The 22,465-nt window shown below is 39.1% G+C and overlaps 1 protein-coding gene across 1 annotated transcript in view; it reads left to right on the top strand.

Annotated features, from left to right (window-relative positions):
* The first annotated feature begins 2,769 nt into the window (after nt 1-2,769).
* The window catches only part of LOC129776997 (P protein-like), a 61,800-nt gene continuing 42,104 nt past the window's right edge, over nt 2,770-22,465 (top strand). The window contains exon 1 of the mRNA XM_055783024.1: nt 2,770-3,414. The gene's annotated coding sequence lies outside the window, so the exon portion shown is untranslated. The remainder of the gene's footprint in view (nt 3,415-22,465) is intronic.

The following is a 22,465-nucleotide window of genomic DNA, read 5'->3' as shown; positions in this document are numbered from 1 at the left end:
TGCATAAAGTTTAGATCTGTTTTCTCCGTCATACGCCTTAAGTGTCCGAAATATGATTCTGAACATTGGCTGTTGATGTAAATATTTCAATACACAAAGTAGAACACAATGTATCAAAGTAGGTGACAGTTAAAGACAGCGTGTTGAAAACATTATTTCGTTATTTCGTGATCCATCCGTAACAGACGGAACGCGAAACATGAGAAAACTCCCGAGTGGTCCTTAATAAGTTAAGTCAGACATCTGGATTTCGAGTTACGATTTTTTAAAAGAAAGATCAATGATTTTGAACACGCTCATTTGAAAAATCAGTCGTAATTGAAATTCGTCATATTATAATGAGCATTGTTATTTTGGGTAGCTTCCATCATAAGTACCGTTCTGAATTTCGGACAACATCATATTTCGGACACTTTGTTCTAATATCTTGAAATGCTTAATGCAATGATGATTTAACTATAAAATTAATATCACAATTGCTTCTTTAGAGTATTCTCTTGGTTTCACTATCATTTCATATGAGAACTACATTTCAATTATAACATAATCATAATAATAACATAATTGACGTTTGCTTAGCGTGAGCACGTAGAATTTACCCGTTCATCAATATTTAAATTTCTCCCGTGTTTCATCAGTTCTCGTCATCTTTAACAGTTTACTGTGATTGCTTGGTAAGTGTTTCGCAGTTGAATATAAAATATGATAAAGTGTAACGTAATTTTCGTTAAAAAAAATTACAAAATAAAGTGTCCGAAATTTGAATTAGTGTCCGAAGTTGGTTATTACTCGCTTGATTTGAAAAGCATTTTATTCGATGATTTTTTTTATGTTTTCAATCAATGGTACCAAAGTAGAAAGCTCAAAAACACATTGAACTAATTTATTAATAATATCAAGCAAATAATACCTGTGCATAAAGCTGTAACAAAGGCTCTGTTACGCCCTAGCTGCCTGCATGGACTCCTCTAGTCCTCTCAGGGTCGGCTCAATCACAGCCAGTAAGATTAACTTGAAAAGGGGGAACACACGTGGTTTATATTGTTCGATGGCTTTTATTCAATTAATCCTATCGTCCCTATTTCCCTAGCTCGTTTACACTTTACTCACAGGTGTTTGGCGTAGTGTGTCTGGGCCCGCCGTTGACTCCTCTGGTCGCTGCTGCGGTTCCTGTCCTGGACGTCGTTCTGGATTTGGGTCTGCCGCTTACCGGAATATCCGGTTCGGTTGACTTCAGGTTATGTGGATTCTGCTTTACGGGTTTATGGATTCTGCTTCACGAGTTTGTTGCGATTTCTATACCAGGATGTGTGTTCACTGGAGTATCCTACTCTGTTCTGTCCGTGTAGTATCCGCGTTCAATCCGGGAGCTCACCTGCTCGGTCGGATACCCGCGCAACAGGAGCACGGACGACGACACAAACAAAATGATCTATCGTCACTAGATGATGTGGGTGGGTTTAGTTTCGCCACACCATTTGTAGCGCTATTCGATGTTCGCGCAAATTCCAATAGATGGACGTTCGGTCCTTATAAATCCGTATAACAAAAACTTCTACTTTACAAGTTGAGGTTGAATAGAAACTCTTTTTGTGAGCGCGTCTGGTCTTGTTCCGGTGGCTCAAGCAAGTGCCCGAGTCAATCATGGCGAAACTCCGAGGAGCCCGCTGAGTCACATTCGGGTCGAGTCACCATGCATCTCGTACAGTCGTACCAACCGTTGGGATGAATATGTGTGTCGTATTGTGTTGTATGGGCTGTATATAAAACCTAAGTTTGTGTTGTATGTATCTCTACTTTATGCCGTCTTCCTAAGATCTAGATAACTTTTTTTTAAATTTATTTATTATTTTTATTCATTATATTCATGTTTTCTTTATCAATCGTATATATTTGTATATGTGTTCTGTCTAGCTATGAGTGTGTTCCACCGTTTTTTTATGAAAAATTCAATTTATTTATAACCGTGGGAGGAGACGAAGCCTCAAACAACCCGAGCAAACAGGTGACCTGTCACAAAGCTTAGACCTGTTTTCTGCATCATATGCCTTAAGCGTCCGAAATATGATTCAGAACGGTACCATGTTTCAAAAAAATCGGCGAGGGTCGGGTTGAAATTTGCTGTTTTTTTGGCCGATTTGGGATGGAATTGCTCTACTGAAAATCATTGCAATGAAGGGTACAAAATTATAGAAATACAAAATCGGTTTAGATTTCGCACTGTTCATATTTTGGAAGAGCGCCATCTCGGAGCAATGAGATGCAAAGAGTATCCAACGAAAGCTCGTCGATATGGAACACTCTTTACTCACAACTCATCTCCTCTCTTCGATTCTCAATCTTCGAAAGCTATCGGACGGTACCCACACAACCTAAAACTCCTCGTGAGCCGTGAGCTTTATTTAGTATGCTTTACCATGGAAACAGGTGTCGATGCGTCGACGGTGAGTAGATTGCCATGAGCAACAAATCAACAAAAATTGTGTGAACTGTCTCAGAGTCGAATTGAGTGACTTTTTCCACGGCTTTTTGTCTCACTCTCATTTGCATGTGGACGCTTGGTTGTTTTGTTTCCATTGGGAATCATGCATTTAACAGGCGCGCGCTTGCTTGGCTGTTGATCCTCGATAACATCCTCACCCAATATCCGACGGGGGAACTCGCCCGGACAACGGGTGCACTCATTTGGTTTTCCAGTCGGTTTCACCAGCGAAAGGCACAGCCTTTTCATATGTGACTTTGTAGTAGGAGGGATGTGGAGGGATCACAATGTGTGATTACTACCATTCGCAGACGGCTGTTTCTGCGTTCTTCGGATGTCATTGGCGTCCGCTGGTTGGCAGACACTGCGGCGGAGAGTCGAAGCAGTTGCTGACACAAGAGCGGCGTGTGTGCGAGCTATTCCAGTGGAAACAAGAGTTCCTGCGTGCGAAGGAGAGTCGACGCGAACGAAGCCCTGACGGGAAATTGGTCGCAGGAATGAAAGACATGTTTCGAGCGAGGGCACCTGTGCGGATGTGATATGACTATGATGATGAGGTTTTAAGGCTTGACGCTTCAGTCATGGTGTAGTCAGTCGATTTTTGCTTACTGCCATGTTTGGATGCGTGTCGTAGAATCGAGCTGGTGGAAAACGCGTTTTTAGTATTGCTGCGTACGCGTTTAGAGGAAAAAAGTGTGTGGATGATGTGCGAATGTTCGAGTTTGTGGAAAATTTCAGATGAAGTGAAAATATTGTGTTCAGTTTGAACTGAAGTTGTGTTAGTAATATTCTGAGCGTTTGTGAAATCGAACGCAAGCCTCAGTTTTGCAAATAAAGCTCAGAAGCGAGCAAAAAGCTGCCTTAATTTTGAATAGTACTCTAGAGAGATAAGCAGAAAAGTTGATAATGCAAAAATAAAGCAATCAGAATTGGTAAGTGTTTCAGATAGTGTATTGATACCGATGAGTTGGTACGGTTAACATATTCTGGCCACTTTTCATCATACCTTCTTTTTCCATAACCATCGTTGTTAGTCCAGTGTTTCTATAACATTGTATTGTTATTGTTTTGTTGTTTACAATTCAAGAATGCGAATACAAAATTTGTTTGAAAACTCATAAATAAGATATTTTAACATTTGTATAGTGTTATAAAGTAGAGACATGAGCCTTATGTATGGAGCACAATAAATTTTAAGCTTTTCATTCAAATCTTCATTCGTTTCTAGAATGAAATTTCCGAGCACAACTGGTGTCATTATCGGCAAGAGTGACTTCACTGTTTACACTCAGAATTGATACTATGTTATAATTATTGGCCTTACTCTTCAATCACAGAGTCTGGGTCGCCAATTGATCGCAACCCGTAGATCACAGATCAAATTCACGCATTCCAGGCAATTCTATCTCATTCCATAGAGAAGATTATAAGGTTGTTTTTTTTTGCAGCGAGTGTAGGTGATTATGGCAAATTAGTAAATTTTGGCAATTTTATTATTTATTGCACACCGTTGGCACCAGATAAGCAAACAATTTATGTGATGAAAAAATTATCGATAAAACAAATTTTAGATGAAATGAGCAACTCCGGTCAACCGGTCAGTAACATAAATAATGGAAAACAGTTGCCCCAGAACACTGCCTTATGGCACACCAGATGTGTTGTTGTATGTTCTAGAATTTGGAATATCATTCCGAGAATTCGCACGGAATTAACTACGGTAAAAGCCTTGCACTCGTATAGGTCAGGGATGGCCAAACGGTAGTCCGCGGTCTACCGGTCGCCCGCGTAAGTATTCCTAGTCGCCCGCCAGCTGGCCTAGGATAGTGTCACCTCCAAACGTAATGGATTAAATATCCTTCCATTTATTGTCGTGATCATTTCATAAGGTGTTTATGCTAACCTCAATAAAACATATTAGTTGGAAGAGTAGATATTTCTTCGTTAAAGTTTACGTTTTAATAGTTTCATTCAGATTGTTTGTTGTTTGATATTAACACATCCAGTTGTTGGACCATGACTTGTGATTAAGCAGAAAAATTATCACTAGGAACAATTTAAACAATGTTTTCTCCAGGCATATCATTTGTTAGATGACCATTTGAAAATGCTGGAAACATTCGGAAACAAACATTTTTGGACCAAACTGAAGACTGAGAATGCGAGTTTTAATAAAGTATGGTTACTTTGTTATTAAAAAAAATTGCGCAGATTACTTTCAAGAATTATATTCATGAATAGAGCAACTAGTGAATGAGAAGTTAGAAATCTCTAAAATTAAATATTGAACTCTATTATGTAATCCAAGTTGAACAGAATTCGGATGAATGCTTTCGGCATAATTTTCCGAGCTGTTTGGTTTGCTTGTTGCATTCCTGATGTTTTGCTTCGGGAAACATTTTGGTAATGTTTCAAAATATGCATTTCGCCGACGTTCGAGAAATAACTCGATTCGATAAGATTGTATCGATTTACAAAATACGAAAATTTGTTCGGTGTGATAGTTATAGGGATCGAATCGACCGATTTCGATTCAATTTACATAATAGGGGCCAATATTTTCGATGGATAGTTTCATGAGGGAAGATAGTGATTTCAAATTTATTCAGGCTGTACACTGGCTCCAGGCTCTTACATTATGAGAATGAAATTTTATTTCGGTTATATGACCAACACGTGCCCGTTTACAGCGATTGATCCGTTGAACCCAATTTTTCACTACTCGGCCGCATATTTAGACCGGAATGTTGCGAATTACACGGTGGATGTTGTCACTGAGCTCTTCTAAAGTTGCATATCATTGATGTTAAGCTCTTCCAATTTCGGTCGAGAGCAGTTTTTCAACATGTCGCGATAGCGCTCTCCACATGACGATCGTTCTCATCGACGAAGCAATACGGCCAAATCGGCATTAAAACAACACCAAACAGTATTTTTTTGCGGATGCAGTCGTGTTTCTTGAAGCACAAATGGGTTTACATTTGACCAATAACGCAAATTTTGTTTGTTGACCATTGTTGGTCGTTTAGCCCGAAACGAGCCTCTTCGCTGAAGATGATTTGATTTTTCTACATCAAAATGGTCTTGAGACAACTTTTAGAGCTTATCACGACCAACATTTTGCGATGCAGAATTTGTCAATATCTTAATCCTACTCAAAGTTATCGGTGCTTTTTCACCCAAAAATTCATGATTTCTATTTTAGTTTACTCAAATACAAAAAATAACATAGTTTTGGAAATCCCACATTATGTAGAGTCAAGTATGCTTTTTCAAATGTCGTCAACGAGCATTTTTTATGTTTGCCCCAAAATGAATGACAAGCGAATGAAGAGAGCGTATTTTATGGGAAGAAATATCAATAACTTTGAGTAGAGTTGCGATATTGACTGCCTCGCAAAATGTTTGTCTAAGTAAGCTCTCAAAGTCTTCTGAAGACAGTTTGCATGTAAAATTTGCAATATAAAATGTAGACCAAAAAACAGTTTATTTGAAACGCTAACGCAACTTAGAAAAAGCGCTATATCGGTTATTTCAAGAGATAGAAAAAAGCTTTGTTCTACAAATTTGCTTCAAATAACTGAGGCTAAAATATTGTAGAACTATGTTTAGCTCTATCTATAAAGAAAAGAAAGTTATAATTTTTATTTCATCGAAAATTTTGGCAAACCTTGCGACGACCTAAAAACCAAAATTATCAATACGCCGCGCCTGAATGATTCATAGTTTATTTTTATGCAGGGGCAAAAAGATTAGGTCGTAGCGATCCCGAACAAATAATGTAATCTGTTGCTTTTACGATCGTATGACTCACAGTTTATTTTTATGTAAAGATAGGGCATAGGTTAAGGAAAACTTATCTCGAATCTCTTTTGGCTTGATTATACCTCAAAGAGGAGGTAATAGATGTAAGGAACGAGAAGATATGTGGAGGAAAAGAAAAACGGAAAAAATAAAGGAGTCTGGATTGAGCAACGAATAGGAACGGTCGTTATTTTTAGTCTAAAAGAAACCTCCCCGACTCGGCCCCGTGCACCCTATTTTTGACAACATCAAAATAAGTGCTCTATCATATGTAACAACTTTGTCGAAGACAGTTTTTGTCTAGTGAATAACTGTCGAGCTCTAGATGCTAATTTCCACTTAAATGCATCTCCTGGACCATTGTGCAATGAGGTTTGAGAGATGTCCAGTTCTTGAGAACGCCGTGCAATTGACTGATTTGGGTATTTTCGGATGGATTCACTACTTGTGGCCGCGATATTTTCGTTGCTTCGTGAGGGACGGCTTCTCGTTGACACGGGAACATCCAACTCAAATTTGCTCACTAAACTATGCGCAACCCGTCGGCTGGGACGATTATTACGGCCGAAAATTGCAGTAAGCGCGCTTAAAGTTACAACCACTGACACCGAATTTCGGTTGTAATTTTTAGCAATTATTAAGCGTTGCTCGATCCTGTACTTCACCTAGTTGAAAATGTTGATTTTGACTAACGTTTTGACATTGACAGATCATTCAAATGTTTTAAGGGATCGTTCACACGAAGACACAAAACTGTCAAGCTGCTAACCCTTTACCTCTAGGTAATTAAGGAATATAATAATCATCTCGGGTTCATTTTTATGGAAAATAATTTCTCTGTATGTTCATAAATGACGATTTCCTTAAAAAAATCAACGATTTTGATTGATGAAACTTTACAGAAAATAAAGTAATACTTATCAATTGTTTAGTAACCGATAATTTTTATTATTTTTAGTATTTTTTTATTTAATTATATCTTGTTTTGCTTTACAAAAAATTTCGTATTACAAAATTACAGAAACAGGCACAGTCTGTGACATACAAGTTATGATTTTGCGTGCGAGTACAGGAGGGTCGAAACTATGTTTTATTGTCTAGTACTATATTCATGGTAAACCGCAGCGTAGCATTTGAGCAATTAGTCGCCCGTAATGCCCAAAAGTTTGGTCACCACTGGTATAGATTAACCCCCGGCATGTTGACCAGATAAAACTCATACGATTCAGTTTCATTATTGAATTATGGTACATATCAACATTTTGCAAATATTAGTACAAAGACATTACTCAATATTGTTCTGCAGTGCTATTTAAACTGATATGATCTTCAGATTGTCCATACATTGTTGAAAGTTAATATCGAAGACTCGAACAGCTGTCGATGAAACTAAAATAGGTTTCGTATTTGATGATATTGAAACAGAATAATGTACATTTGTTTATAATAACTATTATATTCGTATTACGATTTTTTCTTATGTTACTTATTTTGATCGAATATTAATATTTACAGCGGATCGTTCAAAATTAAATAAAATTTTACATGAAATAAAACTATTTCACACATTTTTGGTCGAGACTATTGTTGTTTATTCCAATTAGAAATCCTGTCGCTCTCATTGAGAGAATCTAGAGAAATCCACTAGTATGAAGAAAGGACCTTTCACAGAAGAATCTACTTTTATTTGCACAGCATTGATTGTCTCCCTTTTTATATCGTTATTTTCATCGAGTGGTACACAGCTTCAAAGAACCCGTTGAATCATAACTCCAATCAATTGAGGCAAAACCTAAAGTTGCACCTGAAAAAAAGAGCAATTAGTTCATTATATGAATATCAATACATATTGTCACTTACCTTTTCATCGTCGTCCACGGATGTCTAACACAATCACCTGAAAAGAACTTTATCACATAACATAACATTACCATTATTTAAAATACAACAAACAAAAACACAACAATCTGATTCTGAAACAATAACAACTGAATGTCAATTGTAGTGGAATCGGCAAAAACCATGAAATTCAAAAGCTCGATTTTTTATAGCGAACATTCGAGAGAAGAGACCCGATCAATTTCAATAGACTATACAAATACTATTGAATTGACTACAGGAGTAATCGTACAAAAAAAAATAGGGAACGGAAAAGGAAACCAACACTACATCACCTAATGATGTAGCTACTACACTCTGTCCAACTTCTATAAGACCAGGTGATGATCTTGCTGCTTTGTGTCATTGTGAACAAACAATGCTTCAATTTATATTCTAGTGTGTAGGTATTGGTGACTAACATACACTGCATGATTTTCATTTGTGTGTGTACAAGCGCGTAAACGAGTGTTTCGTATTTTCAACTGTCAAGTTTCTATCAATTAAATCTGGAAAATGCCGAAGGGAAAAGTCCTCACGGAGAGAGAAGAGAGACAAATCGATCCATTTCACCAAGAAAATGTTGGTATCAGAGAAATTTCTCATCGGATTGGATGATCCAATCAAGTAGTGCTCAATTATTTGACGAATCCTCAATGATACGGTACAAAAGAAGAAGAGAGCTCTACGTAAATCGAAGCTCTCTGACCGGGATAAGTTTTGCCAAAGCTCACATGAACCGACAGTGGGACATGGTATGTTGCGACAAAAAATGTTTCCAAAAAAATACATTTTGTTATATACCATAACGGAGATGTATAGGTTATCTATAGGTTCTTCAATGTATAGGTTATCTTCACTGACGAAAAGAAGTTCAATTTGGATGGTTCTGATGGTTTAAACGGGTACTGGTGTGATTTACGGAAGAAGGCACAGTATTTTTCAACCAGGAATTTTGGTGGAGGCTCGTTCATGGTTTGGGCGGGATTCTGCGCAGCCGGAAAGCTCAAAATAGCTTTCACATCATTCAAGGATTACACACATGTTCTGTAATCTTCTCTTCTACCGTTTTTGCATGTATATCGTCACAAAAAAATCATATTCCAGCAAAACTATGCTTCTATTCATACCAGCAAGTAAACTAAGCAATGGATTAAGGACCAAAAACCTAATTTTGTGGACTGGCCGGCTCCAAGAGCTCTCCAGAGTTGAATCCTGTTGAAAATCTTAGGGGGAATCCTTGTACGCAGAGTCTACACTGAGGGAAAACGATACACCACGATTGAAGAACTCAAGGTCGCAATTTCGGAAAAATGGAAAAATATCGAGAAATCCGTTCAGTAGAATTTGGTAAATAGTATTCCAACATTCCAACATCGACGAGGCAACGAAGAAGTGAATTCTATCTTTTATCAAATATTGTTCTGCAGTTATGAGCTCATTAGACTTACTACAAGGGCTGAAAATTCACAGGATTTTAAATGAAAACAATCGTTTGTTGGGCAAAGCTGTATTTCGTTCTTTTGGAATGCCTACAGTTTCAGCGAAACTCGCGAAACTTTACTTAACGATCGTTCAAAACGAGTCGATGCACTTGTTTTACGATTTCTGGATTCGTAGCCTTTTAGTCTTCTAGTCTTCCAGAGCGAGGTGCATGGACGGTCCATTCTAAATTCATCAAACTACCGATAGACCGTTGTTCTCGAAGGAGCAGAAGTGGAATGACATTTCGTCAAACACTACTTTGATTTTTCAGGAGTTTTTCCCACAAAAAAAAAGTTTGATCAAAATACGATGTTCCTCTTTTTCCATTTTATATACGAATACATTTAACCCTTTGCGGTCGTTTGTCATCTCTCAGCCACCACAGCAAGGAATCATACTGAATACTTTATTCAACGATATAATAGTTTACATTTTTTTCTAAACGAATACCAATGTCTAGTGAACTTTTCAACGAATGTGTGCGGAGTTTCTATGAACAATAGGTAACGGTACTCGGTATAAACAAAATATTATTCGCGTGGAAGTATAAGAGGATTGCCTTCAAGGTAAATAAATTCCGACCGCAAAGGGTTGAACAACTGTAGTTTGTAAACAAATGAACGAAATGTCATGAAACTTCACACATAAGCTAGTGACAGATGAACCTTTCGAAATGAATCTTGTTCTTTTTTTAGTTGCGCCATCTGTCGGGAAATCTCGGGACTTTTCAGTCCATTCTAGTCCAGTCCAGCCTTTTCAGTCAGTTTATGATCTATGTAGCTATGATTTAGGCTTTAGTCTTAAGGTGAAGGTGGAAGCTAGCCACAAATGGCTGCCATAATGGCGCTCATTTCTTTCATCTCCCTCCCTCACCCCTCGCCTGAAAATCAATAATTTTGCGAAACAGTGTGAAGAAAATGATCGTTTTCGCACACTTCCCATCAAGTAATATCAACCAAACTCTAATCGATTACTCACAAGATATTAAATTTCCATCTGCTGTCGCACTGTATAGTGAAAAACGTCGGAAAACTCGACCAAGTGCTCTGAAAGTTAAATTTTCATTCTTCAATCTTCGGCAATGGTTTCGTTTGTATTGGTGAAAGCATCTTTATTTTTTCGACACTGATGCCGGACAACATCATCGAAACAGCTATAAAACCACTCAATTAAACATTATTCCTGAGTCATAGCGTTTCATGTCATGAAAATCAATAGAATAAAATTGTGTTGATATCAATACAATCATTATTTTTACGTTTAATGGGTCTATAATGTAAGTTTTAGCAACTTTAACATTGGGTAAGAAAATTGTATTGCAGAGCTCGGAACACTGCCACGGCTGCCTATGCTTTCAAAAACAGTTAACGGAAAAGTATTACATTCAATCAAAATGCCTCGGCCAAAGAACAGAAGGGTTGAAGCTCTTCAACGTGAATATGTGAAAACAATACGATCAACGAAGGAAAATATTAAGGAATTATCAACATCGAGTTACTATGCGGAAGAATTTGTTAATACCAAAAGAGCCCCAATTCGCATGTGTTATAAATTTGCTCATGTTACGCTCGCGTATAATCAGAATTTTACTTCATATGCAAATGCACCGTCTATATATATTTATATTTGCAATTGTTCATCGGAACATATCGTTCATACATTTTACTTTAGTATTTAATTGTTATTTTTTTTCAAATGTATTCAAAGACTCGTGTCAATGAAGCGCAACACAGTCTGATAAGTGAATTGATCTATTTACGTGTGCTTTGCTCTTCTCTCACAAACACTATTACCCCATTTTACACGTGGGTTTACCTATACTACTACAATGGCTAGCTTCCACCTTCACCTTAAGTTCAAAAATGTAATGCTAGGTGATGGCTCCTTATCCTCTTGATAAATAAAGGAAGAAAACTCTTCGATGGTAACGGTTTCATTCCTCGAGTGTTTCAAAACACAAAATATGTTTTATTTTTGAAGTGAGTTTCAGTTTTCCGATAAATCAAATAAAAAAAATTGTAGAGGAAAAGGAATTTTCTCAAGAGGAAATTAGCAGTCTATAAAGTTATACCACATGTGTAAGTTTAAATTGTCCAGTTTTTTAGATGAAGAAAACACATTTTCAGGATCTTCTTCTTGATTGACGTTTACGTTCCCTGTGGAACTTTTGCCGTCTCAACGTATGCATTAACACTTTCGACGCCCCGTCACCCAGATATGGATGACACTGTCCTCGTTCAAACTAAAAGGATTTTTAAAAGGAATTTTATAGAATAGGCACCTAAGTGTAACTATAGGATATATAGAAAAATAATAAAATTATAACCATAATATTATAATGTTTATACTGTACTGTTTATTGATTTATAGTGCGGATGGTTTGTATGGCAGCTTTTTGCAAAACCCATATAACATGACTTTAGCATATGTTATTGTTGTCAATTCATCTTCAAATCAAATAAAATATTGCTAGATCATGTAAAAGTTGTCTTCAAACTAAGTTTGATCTTCATTTTATAATTTATCCGCAAGTTGGGCTCCGCAAGAAACATAGAAAAGCTGCTTTGGGCGACGAACGTGTTAACTAGCGTCATTTATTAATACTTAGTTGAGATTTCTTAAGCCAAATAACACGCCTTGAATGTATTCCGAGGGGCAAGTTCTTGAATACGCGTGACCACAGTGCAAGTCGAAGGAAATTTCTGTGAAGAAAAATCCTCCGGCCAGAACGGGAATCGGACCTGATAATGTGAGACGCTCCACTCGGCCACGGGTACACCATTTTCAGGATAACTTTATTTATTATTATATTTTTATTTGAAGAAATCGAAATTTGGTGCTTTGAATCTCATGCAAATTGTGGATTCCTTTCCACAATCTTTTTATTCGACGAAGGGTTGCTCTGCAAGCGCATGTCTCATCGAAGCAAAATGATGATATTATGAAAGGGCTAGATCTGGAGAAAACGACGGGTGCGATAACGTTTCCCAGTTAATGGTTTTTCATCGTCAATGACAATTCGATGCAAAGCCGACTTCCAGTGGTGCCGTTGAAGAAGCATTTCACAAATGGTTTTACGATGCTCCATTTGTTTCTCACTCAACTTGTGTGGCACTCATTTTCCAAACTTCTAGATTACTCCCATTACTTTCAAACGATGACCAATTGATTCTCGGGACATACTCAGTGTTTCTGCCAATTTTTGTTGTGTTAAGGTTGGGTTTGCACAACAAGTGAAACAAATGACATATACCGTTCTGAATCATATTCCGGACACTCTTTAATAATAACTTGAAATGCTTAATGCCTTAATGATATAACTAAAGGGTTACTCTAAAGAATCAATTGTTATTTTAATTTTATAGTTATATAATGAGGGCACTAAGCATTTCAAGTTATTACTACAGCGTGTCCGAAATATGATTCAGAACGAGATGTCAAATCGAAGGAATGCATACGATCCTGATAATAACATTTAAAACAGAAATCGAACAATTTCAACTTACCCATCTGGTATACATTTGACACACTGATACTGATATTCGATAGGAAACGAAAAATATATTCGGGGCGTTAGACAATGATGATGACGATGATGATGACATCGATCTCAATGAACGTATACGATTGAAAAAAATAAAACTGAATGAAAAAGAATTGATTCAATTTGGTGAAGTGTTTTGGCAGAACACGCCGAGCACTTTCAATGCAAGTCTGCTTTTGTATTTCGCGCAGTAGAAATCGAAAGCGGAATCGAATGTTCTGTATCGAATGATTTTGTCATATACACGTTCACTTGCTTGGAATTCGCTGTTTGGCTTATTTATTTACGACAATCCGAAAAGGATGTTTACTGTTTGAATTGAACCATGAAATTAGAAATAGTTTCCGCTAATCACTTGTTTTCTTCTGTACCGATGGTTAATGGTTTGTTGTTTTAAATTTTCTCCAATTTTTTCTATACAACATAACACATCTGTATACCAATCTTCAATCACAACGTATCGTCTGATAGCGTATTGAACTCGAGCGTTTGGGAATCCTAGACGACATTGGTATTTCTATTGGATTACTTATATGCGAAAGGGGAAAATAACGGAGAAAACAATTCCAACATTTGACTTCAATGTCTACACGGATATCAGCACAATGTTTGTTAGGCTGCGTCACATTTGTATATGTCGCAAATTGTCAGCGTTAATTCTAGACACGGGTAGACTTCTATTGCATGCAGGGAATACCAAATAGTCGGAGCACAATCCGATTGGAATTCCAACACGAAGCATAGGCAATCCAGCTGTTCACTGCTGTGACTGATTTGAATCGATAATGAGATTATCCTTAGGAGACAAAAACACAAAAGGGGGAAAAAATCCACAGCAAATGCGATTCTCAACGCTAAGGATTAGAAGTCAGTAACCCGTCAACAATATATGCTCGCTAGCGTTAATGTCCCCGCTACATCATACCGAATGGGTCCCGCAATAACGATTACGACATTTTTATGACTTTCCGCAGAATCCTAATTCGCCCTGAATCACAAGACGCTGCATTGTTACAGAGTCGCACTCTCATTAGAAGTAAGTAAGGCCAATTCAGCCCTTTTTCGGCTCTATTATATTTCGGGGCAACCAGCTGGGATCATTTCGCCAATCATCAACCCCGGGCTTTTGTTTTGTCTTCATCGAAGTTATCACAGACGCCCACATGGCCGACCGCGGCTCAAACCAAATAATTTTCCAAGCTGCCACCCTTTTCGTCAGTAGGGAAAGGAAGTCCAAATTTCTGTTGTGCACATTCGAGTCCGGGGGAGAGAAGATACATACACTCCAAATGATGATATAGTGGGCGCTGGTTGACAGGATGATAAGCCCTTTTTCTCTCTCCATATCATCATCCATTGTCCCACATGTCGTGCGTGTAATATGGTGGGTGATGTGGTGCATGTATAGGGTTGCTAAGTTGGTTAAGTGGTGTAATCTACGTCGGGGTGCTTTTAGTTGCAGATAGAGCAGTTTCCGGATGTGTGTGTGAGTGTGTGGTTGTATGTATCTAATGACAAATGGAGAGTGATTATACATCTTTCAAGCGTTTAATGGGCGTAGGTTACGGACATACCGATGAATTAAGGAATTAGGTAAAACACTAGCTGACTGCTGTGATTGTTCCAGAACTAATGTGTTAGATAATTGCTCTTTAATTGGTGCTTGATACTAGCATTAATTTGAAATCTCAACTTAAAAAGAATAAGTAACTTTTATCTTGGAGATTATCTTATCGATTCGTAATTGGACACGAGCCTGATTAGTCATATTGGTTTTGTCCGAATAGAGAAGCGAATTGCCTTTTTTTATTTTCTCTGACGGTTCCAGCCGAAATGTTGTTTTCTAGAACTGGTGATTCATTCTTCGCCGATTGCCCGGAGTAACCAGACGAAGGAAAGTCGCGTCCAAGTTCCGTTATCGGTTACCGCGTGATTGTTGTTTTTTTTTGCCGCTGAAGAGTTCATTTCGCTATCTGGATAGTGAGTGAAGTGCCCTGCCTGCAAGTGGATAGAGGCTTTCATCCTCGGAAAGCCAAGCATTGGTTTTTGTTTTGTCGCTGCTTCGCCGACATTGGAGATTTCGCCGAGTCATCGTGCCAACAGTGACAGTGCGGGTAAGCTTTCACCGACGACTGTGTGTAGTGGTGTCGTAGGCACATTCCCACCACCAACGAGCTTTCAGCACGCTCCCGTTCATCTGCACTGGAGTGCGTTCATAGGTGAATAACATTAAATATACTGAGAGAAAATATTTAATAATTATAAGTTTTTTTTTTGTTTTTGTGAATTATTTTATTGTGAAATATTGTTTAAAAAAATACTTAGAATATAAGTGAAAATTTTAAATGGCAGAGAGTGGGGGACCTTCGGATATGGAGGTCTCTGACTCTAGTTCCCTCCTAACGGATAAAAAAAGTCACTCAAACGTGTTCCAAATACGGAAGATACTTCTTCTGGGGACGAGTCAGCTAACCCTACCAAGCCTCCCTCCAAAAAACTAGCAAATCTCCCATCTGCCCTTAACGATCCCACTCTACCTTCAACCTCGTCTTCTCCCTCTGTTCTTCCCACTCCTTCTCAACCTTCGCCTTCCCACTCTCAATCCCCGTCCTCGCCTTCCCCCCCTGTTATTCCCACTCCCCGTGTAAAGGTCTATCCAGAAGATGCGCCCGGAACTGGTCCCTGGGTTGTTTTCTTTAGGCCTAAGCCAGATGGAAAGGCGTTGAGAGTCATGCAGATCGCGAAAGATCTGGCAAGGTATACCTCCGTTTCGGAAATTTCGAAGGTTAGACCAAACAAATTGCGAGTTGTCGTGAATGATCGAAAAGACGCAAACAAGATCGGACGCAAAATGAGTATCGGGTCTACATTCCCTCTCACATAGTCGAAATTGAGGGTGTGATAACCGAAACGGGCTTGACGTGCGAATACATTACGAGTGAAGGTACCGGCCGTTTTAAAAAACTGCCCTCGACGACTGTTAAGATCTTGGGTTGCCGCCAGCTCGGAACAGTCTCCCATGAAGGAGAAGAAAAGAAATTTACGCCGTCCAACTCGTTTCGAGTTACCTTCGCTGGTTCAGCTCTCCCTGACTACGTGATGGTAGATAAATTGAGGTTAGCCGTGCGACTTTTTATTCCAAAGTCAATGACTTGTCTTAAGTGCAAGTCAGTTGGTCATACGGCTGCTTATTGTGCCAATAAAGAACGATGTGCTACTTGCGGAGAACAACATGAGTGGAAATCCTGCAGTGCGACTGAGCATAAATGTCCATATTGCGGGGGATCCCCACACGTGCTCTCAGCTTGTGAAACATACAAGGCTCGCTGGGAGAAACAGAAGCGCTCTTTGAAGGAACGCTCTAAACGCACTTTCGCAGAAATTTTGAAGGGCGCTTCTCCACTGGCTCAAGAACAACAACCAATTAATACACACAATGTCTTCGCTACGTTGCCAGTCGACGAAATGGAAGCGGATACAGCTAACGGGGGCACGCCGTTTATTTCTCAAGGGAATCCCCGGCGCAAAAATGTGACCACGCCCAAAGTTCAAGGACAAGTCCCTCCGGTGATACCCCCTGTTAGCTTGCCCAAAAAATCGAGTGCAGCGGATAAGCAAAATCAGGTCCCTCCTGGCCTCCGTGGTAATAGTTCACCTTCGAACGACCCAGCACTCGAGGGGACATAAAAAACCCCAACTGTCCCTGTTTTTCCGTCAAGTTCAACTTCCCAATCGGGATTTATAAAGTTGTCTGACCTTGTGGATCAAATCTTCACGTGTTTTAATGTTTCCGACTCCATCAGAACCATTGTCACCGCAATGCTTCCAGTACTAAAGACAATTTTGCAGCAATTGATGCAAACATGGCCCCTCCTTGCAATGATTATCTCTCTTGGTGTCTAATTTAAATAGAGAGGTCGGAGATATCACTGTTTTACAGTGGAATTGTCGTAGTCTTATGCCTAAATTGGATACATTCAAATTTCTAATTCATAAACTCAATTGTGATGTTTTTGCTCTATCCGAAACCTGGCTCTCTTCTCAAAATGATCTCTCTTTCCACGATTTTAATATAATACGCTTGGACCGCGATGACAGATACGGAGGGGTACTATTGGGGATCAATAAGTGTCACTCATTTTTTAGAATTGACCTTCCACCTATTGGAGGGATCGAAGCTGTTGCTTGTCATGCAAACATCAGAGGCAAAGACCTCTGTATAGTCAGCTTGTATTGGCCTCCGAGAGCTGCGGTTAGCCGCAAGCAACTTGTTGACATGTGCTCACTCCTTCCTGAGCCACGATTAATCTTGGGAGACTTCAACTCTCACGGAACTGCCTGGGGGGAACCGTACGACGATAATCGTTCATCGTTGATATATGACCTTTGTAACAGCTTCAATATGACCGTTTTGAACACTGGGGAAACAACACGTGTACCTAAACCTCCTGCTAACCCAAGTGCTCTTGACCTCTCGCTTTGCTCGAATTCACTATCGTTAGATTGCAAGTGGAATGTAATCCAGGATCCCAACGGTAGTGACCACTTGCCAATCAAAATTTCTATCACCAATGGGTTGAATTCTTCTGAATCAATAAACATGGCATACGACCTCACAAGACACATTGACTGGAAAAAATATGCGGACGCGATTGCTCTAGCCATCAATTCCAGAGATGGTTTGCCTCCATTGGAGGAGTATAACTTCATTTCTCGTTTGATCTATGACAGCGCGGTTCGCGCTCAAACGAAACCCATCCCAGGTTCCACTATTCGTCGAAGGCCTCCCAATCCATGGTGGGATGGCCAGTGTTCCAAGCTTTATGGAGATAAATCGAATGCATTTAAAGCTTTTCGGAAACGTGGAACCATTGAGAATTTTCAAACGTATTTGGACCTTTAAAATCAATTTAAAAACTTGATCAACGGGAAAAAATGTGCTTATTGGCGAAATTTCGTGGGAGGTTTATCACGAGAAACGTCAATGAAAAAATTATGGAAAGTGGCTCGAAACATGAGAAATCGCTCTTCATCCAATGAAAGCGAGGAATATTCACATCGATGGATTTTTAATTTTGCACGAAAGGTTTGTCCCGATTCCGCTCCAGTGCAAAGAATTATTCGAGATATACCACAAGATAGGTGCGATCTTGATTCCGAGTTTTCGATGGTAGAATTCTCTCTTGCTCTCCTTTCATGTAACAATTCTGCTCCGGGATCGGATAGAATTAAGTTCAACTTGCTGAAAAATCTCCCTGATGTGGCGAAACATCGCTTGTTGAACTTATTCAATCGGTTTCTGGAGCATAATATTGTTCCAAATGATTGGAGACAAGTACGAGTTATAGCTATTCAAAAACCCGGAAAACCCGCGTCCGACTTCAATTCGTACCGCCCAATAGCAATGCTGTCTTGTATACGGAAATTGTTGGAGAAAATTATCTTGTTTCGCCTTGATCGATGGGTTGAAACGAATGGCCTACTCTCACATACACAATATGGGTTCCGCAGGGGCAAGGGGACGAATGATTGTCTTGCGTTGCTTTCTTCAGAAATTCAAATGGCTTACGCCGAAAAAAAACAAATGGCTTCAGTATTCTTGGACATAAAGGGGGCCTTTGATTCTGTTTCAATAGAGGTTTTGTCAGACAAATTACAATCTCGGGGTCTGTCGCCTCTATTGAATAATATGTTATATAACTTGCTTTGTGAGAAACATTTGAACTTTTCTCACGGAGATTCGGCAGTAAGTCGGGACTCTTACATGGGACTCCCCCAGGGCTCATGTTTAAGCCCCCTTCTGTACAACTTCTACGTAAGCGACATTGACAATTGCCTTACACAAAATTGCAGCCTAAGACAACTTGCAGATGATGGAGTGGTGTCTGTCGTAGGATCAAACGAATCCGACCTGCAAAAATCCTTACAAGATACTTTGAACAATTTTTCAACCTGGGCCATTGGGCTAGGGATCGAATTCTCCACGGAGAAAACAGAGATGGTGGTTTTTTCTAGGAAGCATAAACCAGCAAAACCAAAGCTTCAACTTTTGGGTAAACCGATCACTCATGCTATGTCATTCAAGTATCTTGGGGTCTGGTTCGACTCTAAATGTACTTGGGGGGCCCATATTAGGTATCTGAGTAAAAAATGTCAACAAAGAATAAACTTTCTCCGTACAATTACCGGCACCTGGTGGGGAGCCCATCCCGAAGATCTTATAATGTTGTATCGAACAACTATTCTCTCAGTGATGGAGTATGGCAGTTTCTGTTTTCAATCAGCTGCCAAAACACACCTCATTAAACTCGAGCGAATTCAGTATCTTTGTCTCCGTATCGCATTGGGATGTATGCCCTCAACGCATACCATGAGTCTCGAGGTTTTGGCAGGCCTACTCCCACTAAAAGATCGCTTCAATTTATTATCTCTTCGGTTCCTCATCCGGTGTAAGGTTATGAACCCATTGGTGATCGGAAATTTTGAGCAGCTGATCGAGCTAAATTTTCATTCTGGATTCATGAGCTCATATCATGAATTCGTCTCCATGCAGGTTAATCCTTCTTCGTATATTCCCAACCGTGTTTGTTTTCCTGACTACATCAATTCCTCTGTGCATTTTGATCTGTCCATGAAGCAGGATATCCATGGAATATCAGACTATCTTCGATCGAGGATCGTTCCAACGATCTTCGATGCAAAGTATGGGGATATCAATTGTGATAATATGTACTTTACTGATGGGTCCTCTATGAATGAGTCCACAGGATTTGGAGTGTTCAACGAATTTTCTAGCACCTCACACAGTCTTCAGAATCCTTGCTCAGTGTATATTGCTGAATTGGCAGCGATACACTGGGCGCTGGACAGCGTCGCCTCACGACCTGTTGAACACTATTACATTGTAACGGATAGTCTTAGCTCTGTCGAAGCTATCCGTTCAGTGAGGCCGGAAAAGCACTCGCCGTACTTCCTTGAGAGAATACGAGAAATTTTGAGTGCTTTATCCAGACGCTGTTATGTCATTACCTTTGTCTGGGTCCCTTCACATTGCTCAATTCTGGGTAATGAGAGGGCTGACTCATTAGCAAAGGTAGGTGCAATTGAAGGCGATATTTATCAGCGTCAAATCGCCTTCAATGAATTTTATTCTTTAGTCCGCAAAAATACCATAGTTAACTGGCAACGCAAATGGAACGAAGATGAATTGGGCCGGTGGCTCCACTCGATTATCCCTAAGGTTAGCCTCAAACCATGGTTCAAAAGTCTGGACTTGAGTCGGGACTTTATTCGCACCTTCTCCCGACTCATGTCCAATCACTGTTCGTTAGATGCGCTACTCTTTCGTATTAATCTTGCCGACAACAATCTTTGTGTTTGTGGCCAAGGTTACCACGACATCGAGCACGTTGTTTGGTCGTGCGAGCTGTATCTTGTCGCCAGATTGAATTTAGTAGTCACCCTTCGGGCCCGAGGAAGGCAGCCCATGATGCCGGTGAGAGACGTGTTGGCTCGGTTAGACCTTGATTACATGTCCAAAATATATGTATTCCTTAAAGCTATCGATCTTCGTGTGTGATTGTCCTTATACCCTTAGTTTTTCCTTTTCCTTTTCCTTTGTGAGAGATCGGATCCCTTCTTAAGAATAAGATGAAATGTAAATACATATTAGATATAAGATAGGTTTAAGAATTGAGTGTGATGAGTGTGATTGAGAGTGTGAGTGTGATCATTGTCAACATATCCTCATATCCCCTCCTTTTCCTGAAGAAAATATGTCACCCTTCTAAACTCGAGTTGACCGCGAGTAATCGGTTTCCTATATTATTAACATTAGAATTAAGGAAAAATGTATATATACTAGTAACAATACAGTAAGGAGTTCGGCTCCTTTAAACCTATGTAATTGAGCCTGTAAAAATAAACGATTTAAATAAAAAAAAAAAAGAACTGGTGATTCAACTATGAATCGGTTTCGACCAAATTCCAGGAAAAGTTGGATTTTATGGGATTGCTACCAGCTGAGTTGTGGACTAATACCCGTAGTTGAATTTCTTAGAAATATTTTCATATAAATTAATTCATGACGGTACAGGATGAATGTCCAAGAAAATGTAATTTTTCTGGGCCTTAACTTTTTTTGTGGCCTTCATGCTGAGAAACAAAAAAATGCCTTTGATGTTTGAATAGAAATATGAAAGCTCAGTCAGCATCGAATCGTGGAGAGATTTTGTTCGCAACCTCAAATACAAGGTCTAATTCAATGAAATAATATAAAACATCGGTTCTAATACCTTCTGGCGAAGAGCGTTTGTGTGTTCTTGTATAGCTCGTATCAGTTCTTGAAGAGTAGTGCGAACCTTCAGTAATTCATTAGCCAATCAGAAATGCATTGAAATAGCTGCCCCGCAGAAAAGTGAATGAGAAATTTTTCAACTGTGGAGCCAATACCAGCCAATAAGTAGAAGCAGAAGTAACAGTGGTAGCAAAGCAATAGCAACATCAGCAACATCAACAGCATCAACAAAAGCGGCGACAACTGGAAAAGAATGTTCAATTTCCGGCGACGACGTAAAATAAAGACCAACGCATGTGTTTGTGTATCGCTCCTATCGCGGCGTGTTTTTTCTACTGGTTTTTTCCTATCAAGTGGTAAATGACCATTTTTTAAAGAACTAATATCCAAATGAGTCTATGCTGTCGACTTCCGAGTTCAAGCGTTTAGATCAGCTATACTCAACCCATCTGGTATTACTTTATTTTAAAATGTTTTGTATGTGTAACAATAACGAAAACCTCACATTTTTTTTTTCGATGTAGGACTACCTCTTTCAGTAATGGTGCCAAATCAGAAAACAGGGCACATTTTTATGAAATAGAAATAGTAAATGCTTCGTTCTACGGACAATATGGATAGAGGAATTATGTAAAAAAAATCAATGCAAGCTCCGCCCGTTTTCAAATTATTGATTACTAGCTGACCCGGCAAACGTTGTTCTGCCATAAAATTATTTCTAGTTAATATGTTGATTGTTAAAAAAAGTAATGTATTGTAAGTGTATTTAAATGTTTTGACGATTTACATAAACCTGAAACGTGCGTTACTTTTGTGCTCATACTTATGTTTGACATACCGAGGAATAGAGCGCCAAGTCGATGACCATCGACAAAAATGAAAAAAAGCACAAACCATTCCTTGCATTACATTCCCGATGTATTTCATTAACGAATCTGACATATTTGTTCTGTTGAACGTTAAATATAAAGTGAAA

Source organism: Toxorhynchites rutilus, chromosome 3 (genome assembly GCF_029784135.1).
Source record: "Toxorhynchites rutilus septentrionalis strain SRP chromosome 3, ASM2978413v1, whole genome shotgun sequence".
In the NCBI taxonomy this organism is placed as follows: Eukaryota; Metazoa; Arthropoda; class Insecta; order Diptera; family Culicidae; genus Toxorhynchites; species Toxorhynchites rutilus.
The sequence above is the reverse complement of the archived record's forward strand: the minus strand, read 5'-3'. Positions and strand labels throughout refer to the sequence as shown.